The sequence below is a fragment of the Hemicordylus capensis genome, chromosome 13, assembly GCF_027244095.1.
Source record: "Hemicordylus capensis ecotype Gifberg chromosome 13, rHemCap1.1.pri, whole genome shotgun sequence".
NCBI classification, from domain to species: domain Eukaryota; kingdom Metazoa; phylum Chordata; class Lepidosauria; order Squamata; family Cordylidae; genus Hemicordylus; species Hemicordylus capensis.
In genome coordinates, this window is record NC_069669.1 from 16,384,889 (window position 1) to 16,391,235 (window position 6,347).

The following is a 6,347-nucleotide window of genomic DNA, read 5'->3' on the forward strand; positions in this document are numbered from 1 at the left end:
TACCCTGCAACATTTTGCTGTGTGGACTGTGTCACCCATATTTCTAAATACATTAAAACTTGCAAGCACAACTTTGGGTTAGACTGCCCCTACATGCTGAAGCTCTGCTGCAACTCCCACACCTGCAGCCACGTTTCGTAAAGTACATCGGCCATTCCAGTCATGGAACGCACACACACACACCCCCGCCCTACTCCCAGGTCTACTCTGTGGCTTTTTTTGGCCCAGTGCCTGAAGATTCAGAGGCTGTGAGATCTTTTGGACCACTGAGCTGGGCTTGAGGTTATTATTGGAGGGGTCAGCGCAGAGGCGGCTGGGCCACAGCAATCTTTGAGTAATTCCAATTATGGGGAATCTGATGGCTCTTTGCCCTTGAAGGAGCCTCCATTTCCCACTCCCGATCTGCTGTCTCTGGTACTTTTTATCTCTGCCCCCCGGGGAGCAATCCTCAGGCCCACGCAGGGATCACCCTCTGCTCCAAGCGTGCCGCTTTTTGTCAACGTTATGGTCCCCCGAGTCCCTGAGGACCAGAAATGCATTTCACAAACTATTGATCAGAGCATTAATAGTGTACATTCCTCTCGGTTGTCAGAGCTCGGCACTCTCCTCTTGTAGGCCGGACATAAACCATTTCCAACGCTTGACATATTTTAGAGCCAATGAATGACAGTACTAAATGCCCTCCTCATGTTTTATATATGCGGCGCTTTCTCGGAGATCGTTAGTGTTAATTATTCTCACTGCCCGCACTCCATTATTCCCTCTTCTGAGAGCTGGTTTCCCCATACAAGCCCGTTTTCCTGCACAACTTGCCACCTGTGGATAAGGAGCTGATGAAACAGCTGCTGTCCTTGGGCTTTCACATCAGAAACGTCCCTCGGTGCCTCCGTCCGGGGCACTGAACTGCCGCCCCGCCCCGTCCCCGTGACATCTTTGAGGGTGATGGTTTAAACTCCAGATAGAGTCTGTTCCCATCTGTGGATTTATGAGAAAGAGTCAAGCAGTGTTTCAATAGCCCAAAGTGGCGAGCATATCTTTTTCCGAGGCCTGCTATCAATCTGAAATCTCTCTTCCTGTCTCCGGTGGTGACCCTGCCGTCTTTGGCACATTGGCACAGGCTACTGTGTGAAACAGGACGCAGGATAGGATTTGGGCCTGATCCACAAGGGTTGTTCTTATGCCAGCACTAGGGTTGCCAATGTTTCATTGCCAGAAATGAGAGACACAAGTTTAGGGGGGGCTAAGGGGCTGGCTGGGGGCAGGAGGTATATAGCACATCTGCTTTCCTTTCTAGTCACTACTCTTGTGTAGAGAGATCAATAAATAGGAGAATTAATCAAGAGCCGGAGTATCATTGACGTATATGTAACTGAATTCTATGCTATTGAATAATGCCAGCATTGTTATTATTTAGAACATATTCAGTGTTATGCTACTTTTCAGCCCCATACTTCTCAAAAATAAGAAGCTGCTCGCCCTGCCACCAAAATGAGAGACAAATGCTGAACCTCTAGGGACCAACATTTCCTCCCTGAAATGAGGGACGTCCCGCGTAATGAGGGACAGTTGGCAACCCTACTTAGCACAGTATAAAGTAACCAGCCTCCAAGGGAGGACACTCCGTTAAGCAGTCTATGAGCCAGCGGCTGTGCTTTCTTTTGTGTTCTGTAAGGAACTGGGTGTAAACCCCTGCTGCAAAGGAATTTAAATCATTTCACACAAGAGGATCCAAAAATAATTCCAAAAGCAAGATCGGAGGCCAGGAGCGTGATCATGTAAGAGGCGGGAGCTACCAGAAGACTGAGGTCGGAATGTTTGCCAAGAAACCTATTATGCATAAATGGCAAATTAACGGGGTTGTTTAGCACAGACATTGCAATACAAGTATTTGGGGGTCATCTTCCAGGTGACAGGTAGCTGGAAAGAGCAAACTAAGGCCATTGAAACAAACGCCCAGAGGTCTACTACTGGGATTTTGAGATTCTTCTTTTCGGCAAGGGGCAGATATGTTCCAGCTGCCATTAAGGTCTTTCAAACTAAGGTAATCTCACAGCTTCTTTATGGCTCACAAATTTGCATATACAGTATCGTGACTTTTGTCCGCTTGAAAGGATCCAGTCCAAATTTCTCAGGGCTATTTTTTCAACCCCCTGTTGTGTGTCAAATGTCAAGCTGCAACTGGAAGCTGGTTTGTTAAACTTGGAGTCCTCTGCCTGGATTTATATTTTCAACTTCTGGCTGAAATTGATTTCCCCCACCCCTTTCTGGCTTATCTCCCTTAATCTTTAAGGATGAATACCCCTCTGATTGGACCCTCTTAATCACTGGAAAATTAAAAGTATATGGACTGTCAATAGAATTTCTTCTCCCCCTGGGCTATAATGCCGGAGTGATTCTTATGCAGAGTATTATTGATATGGGACACCAGATAGATTTAGGTCGGGCATCAAGCTACAGGTGGTTTGCAGCAGTTAAGCCCTTGCAAAAACCAGTCAACTCTCTGTATAATCGGACACATCCAACCCACAGAAAAGCCCTAATGCTAGCCCGGATGGATGTGTTGCCCTCTGTGGTATTAGAGGGTAGATTTAGGAGGGTTCCTTTTTGGAGAGATTGTGTCCATATGGGAATGGTGATGTTGAAATGGTAGGTCATGTGCTTTTGTATTGCTCATTTTATCATGATCTGCGTCTTAGATTTATTGCCCCTCTTATTTTTAGACATCCAAATAATTCTGAGTTTTATATAAACTTACTTATTTCTGCTACGTATACCGATGTCTCGGATCTGGTAGCCAAATTTTGTACAGCTGCGATTAAGAGCCACATACGGTATGTAGGAGATGCTTAATTCAGGCTCTTAATTGGTTTTGTTTTTATTTTGCTATGTTATTCCATTTTATATTTTATGTAATAGTTCTTCATTGTATATTTTATGTGTATGTTTATATATATATGCATGAACTGTTTATTGATGTTCACTTTTGGGGACACTTGTAATGGGATTTGATTTGTGTGCTGATCTTTGATTGTAATAAACTGAATAGAAAAATTGAGAGGCGGGAGCTGGGTAGGACAGCTGTTCAATCAATCAATCAAATCAAATCAATCAATCAATCTTTATTTCAGTCTTTGACCAGCATAAAGTAGATTACATTAGTGTGGCATTAAAACAGCATTAATGGAATAGTCTCCCTAGTGAGGTTCACCTGGCTTCATCACTTTCTTCTTTTAGATGCCAGGTGAAGACCTTTTTGTTCACTCAGGCCTTTTAAATTTTAGATTTTGATCTGTTTTTAACTGATTTTTTAAAAGTCTTTAAAAAATTGTTTTGTATTGTATTTTGTACTTTGAGTTCTGTATTTTCTTTCCCCCTCCTTTTTTTTTGGTCTGTTATGACTTAATGTGCTGTGTGTTTTAATCTCATGTCTTATTTATCTTATTCATTTATCTTATTTTTCATCTTATTTATTATTTCTCTATGTAAACCGCTTTGGAAACTTTTGTTGAAAAGCAGTATATAAGTATTTGTTGTTGTTTTTGTCTTAATGTGTTGTAAACCGCTCAGATAACAATTTGTTATAGGACGGCTAACAAAGTTGTTTATTATAGGAACATAGGGAACATAGGAAACTGCCATATACTGAGTCAGACCATTGGTCTATCTAGCTCAGTATGAACTTCACAGACTGGCAGCGACTTCTCCAAGGTTGCAGGCATTATGATGATGCTATTTACACACCGTCTACTAGATGTTATTGACTAGATTTGGTACTTTAATTATCGGGCCCTTTCCAAGGGTCTAGGATAACTAAAGAAAAATCAAAGATAGTGTTGCAGTATTTGTGCTGTCCCAAGTAGTGTGGCCTTCTGTAGTTGATGTGTTGTAATTTTATCGATGCCCAAGGTGTCTTTTGGTACTGCACCAAGGGCACCCACAAGTATTGGCACCACTATTGTTTCCTTTTTCCAGAGCCACTCAATGGTGCCCATGGTGAGAACAAGAAAAATGAATTCTATACCGGATCGATCATTGCCCTGGTCAACAAGGGCTGCGTCGAGTGCTAGAAAAATGGGTTACAGGACTCCGGATCTTCAGCTGAGCAACCAGAGCTGGAGACTGTAGAGCTGATGGAAGAACAAACTCAATGAGAAAATCAAGATAATATTATTATTGTTGTTGTTATTGACTATTAATTATCATCATCATCATCAACATCAAAACAGTCTATGCCTGGAACTATGAGTATAGAAGCTAAAAGCTTTTCATCCACTCCCAGTAAAATGCTGGGGAAATAATCTGGCCACACCAGTCTGACCCAGTTCCCCACCTCCCACAGGACCAGTCTCCTAGGGATGTGCGAAACATTTCGGATACAAAACGTTTTGTACGCAAAACAGCCTGTTTTGGGTGTTTTGTAGACAAAACAAAACACCCATTTTCCAGATCCAAAAGTTTTGTATACAAAACAAAACGTCCCTGTTTCGGCTACAAAACGTTTTATTGTTTCAGACCTCCATTTTGTGGTGATGTCTGAGTCAGTCTCCATTTTGTGTTTGACATCTCTTTGAATTTCCCACCCTTCCAGCCTTCTGATCAGTGACCTAAATCATGGGCTGACATGCTGACAATTCCCTCCTTGTTCCCCATTGGCTCTTTTGCTTCTCCCCACTCTTTACTGACCCCACATTGGCCAGGGGAAGGGTTGCTAACCCATGGGGTGCTGGGTTCTGCTGTTTCTGTGGTGTTCTGAGTGTAGATTCACTGGTAGCATATGAGAATGGATTCTTGTTTTTCACTGAAAATCTCATATGCTACCAGAGAATCTACAATGAACACCACAGAAACAACAAAACCCGGTACCCCACAGGCTTGTGGGTGTGGGGGCGGTTGGCACCCTATGTGCACTACACAACCCCTCGCTCTGGGCAACCCCAGTGCCCCCCAAGTGGAATTATGGGGCTGCTGAAACCTCCATTATTCCCCATGGGAGAAATCTTAAAGACACGTAAACTTCAACAAATCACAAAAGATCAGCCCTTTGCCCAATTCCTTTGAAATAATTCTGGAAGTTTCCTTGCCCCCATTGGGCACTACCACCCACCACACTCTGCTCTGGGTCATCCCTTTCCCCTTGATTTGAAGCGATACATTTGCTGGAATCCCCATTATTCCCTATGGGAAAATTCTTAAAGATGTGTAAACTTAAAAAAATTCACACACAAAAACCAGCCCTTTGCCTAATTCCTTTGAAATTTGGGTGGTAGCTTCCACCCATTGGACACTACCACCACCACCCACTCTTTTTGCCCTGGGACCCTTTTAAAAAATCCAAATCGATTTGGATTCGGATTCGGAAAATTTGGCTACAAAACAAAACAGGGCTGATTCGGATTCAGAAAATTTGGGTACAAAACAAAACGGGGATGTTTCGATTCGGATACAAATCGAAACAAGAAAATTCCAAAATGCACACCCCTACAGTCTCCTGTCCTCCTATCTTGCTTTTGGAGTTCTCATCACTGTTTTCCTAACCTGGCTAGGCATCCCTCCCACCCTGATGAGGATTGTGTGAACAAGCTGATTGTGTATTTTAGCTATGCCTTATACTCCTAAAGTGCCGTGCGTGAATGCACCATGCAGGTACATCAGAGGTCCAAGCAACATTAAACTTGGCAAAACCAAGTTTATTTCTTTTTTGTTATTTCTTGGACACATTTGTACCCCGCCCAAAACTTGCGTCTCTGGGTGGTTTACAATAAAACAAAACAAACAAAACAAAACAGAGTGCTGGACTATGACTGGGGAGACCCGAGTTCAAATCCCCATTCAGCCATGAAACTAGCTGGGTGACTCTGGGCCAGTCACTTCTCTCTCAGCCTAACCTACTTCACAGGGTTGTTGTGAAAGAGAAACTCAAGTATGTAGTACACCGCTCTGGGCTCCTTGGAGGAAGAAAGGTGGAGGAAGAGCAGGATATAAATGTAAAAATAATAATAAAAATAATAAAAACATTACAATAATTTAAAAATAAAAACCATGTGGCAAACTATTAAAACAGAATCTGATGAAAAGCCTCAGTGAATAGATGTGTCTTGACTGCCCTTTTAAAAGTTGTCAGATATGCGGAGCAGTGTTCCCTCCAACAGGGATTCCCAGATGTTGTTGACTACAACTCCCATAATCCCCAGCTGCAATGGCTTTTGCTTGGGGAGTTGTAGTCAACAACATCTGGGAATCCCTGTTAGAAGGAACGCGGATGGGGAGGCTCTTATTTCAGCAGGGAGCCTGTTGCAAAGCCTCGGGGCAGCAATGGAGAAGGCCAGTCCCTGAGTAGCCACCAGATG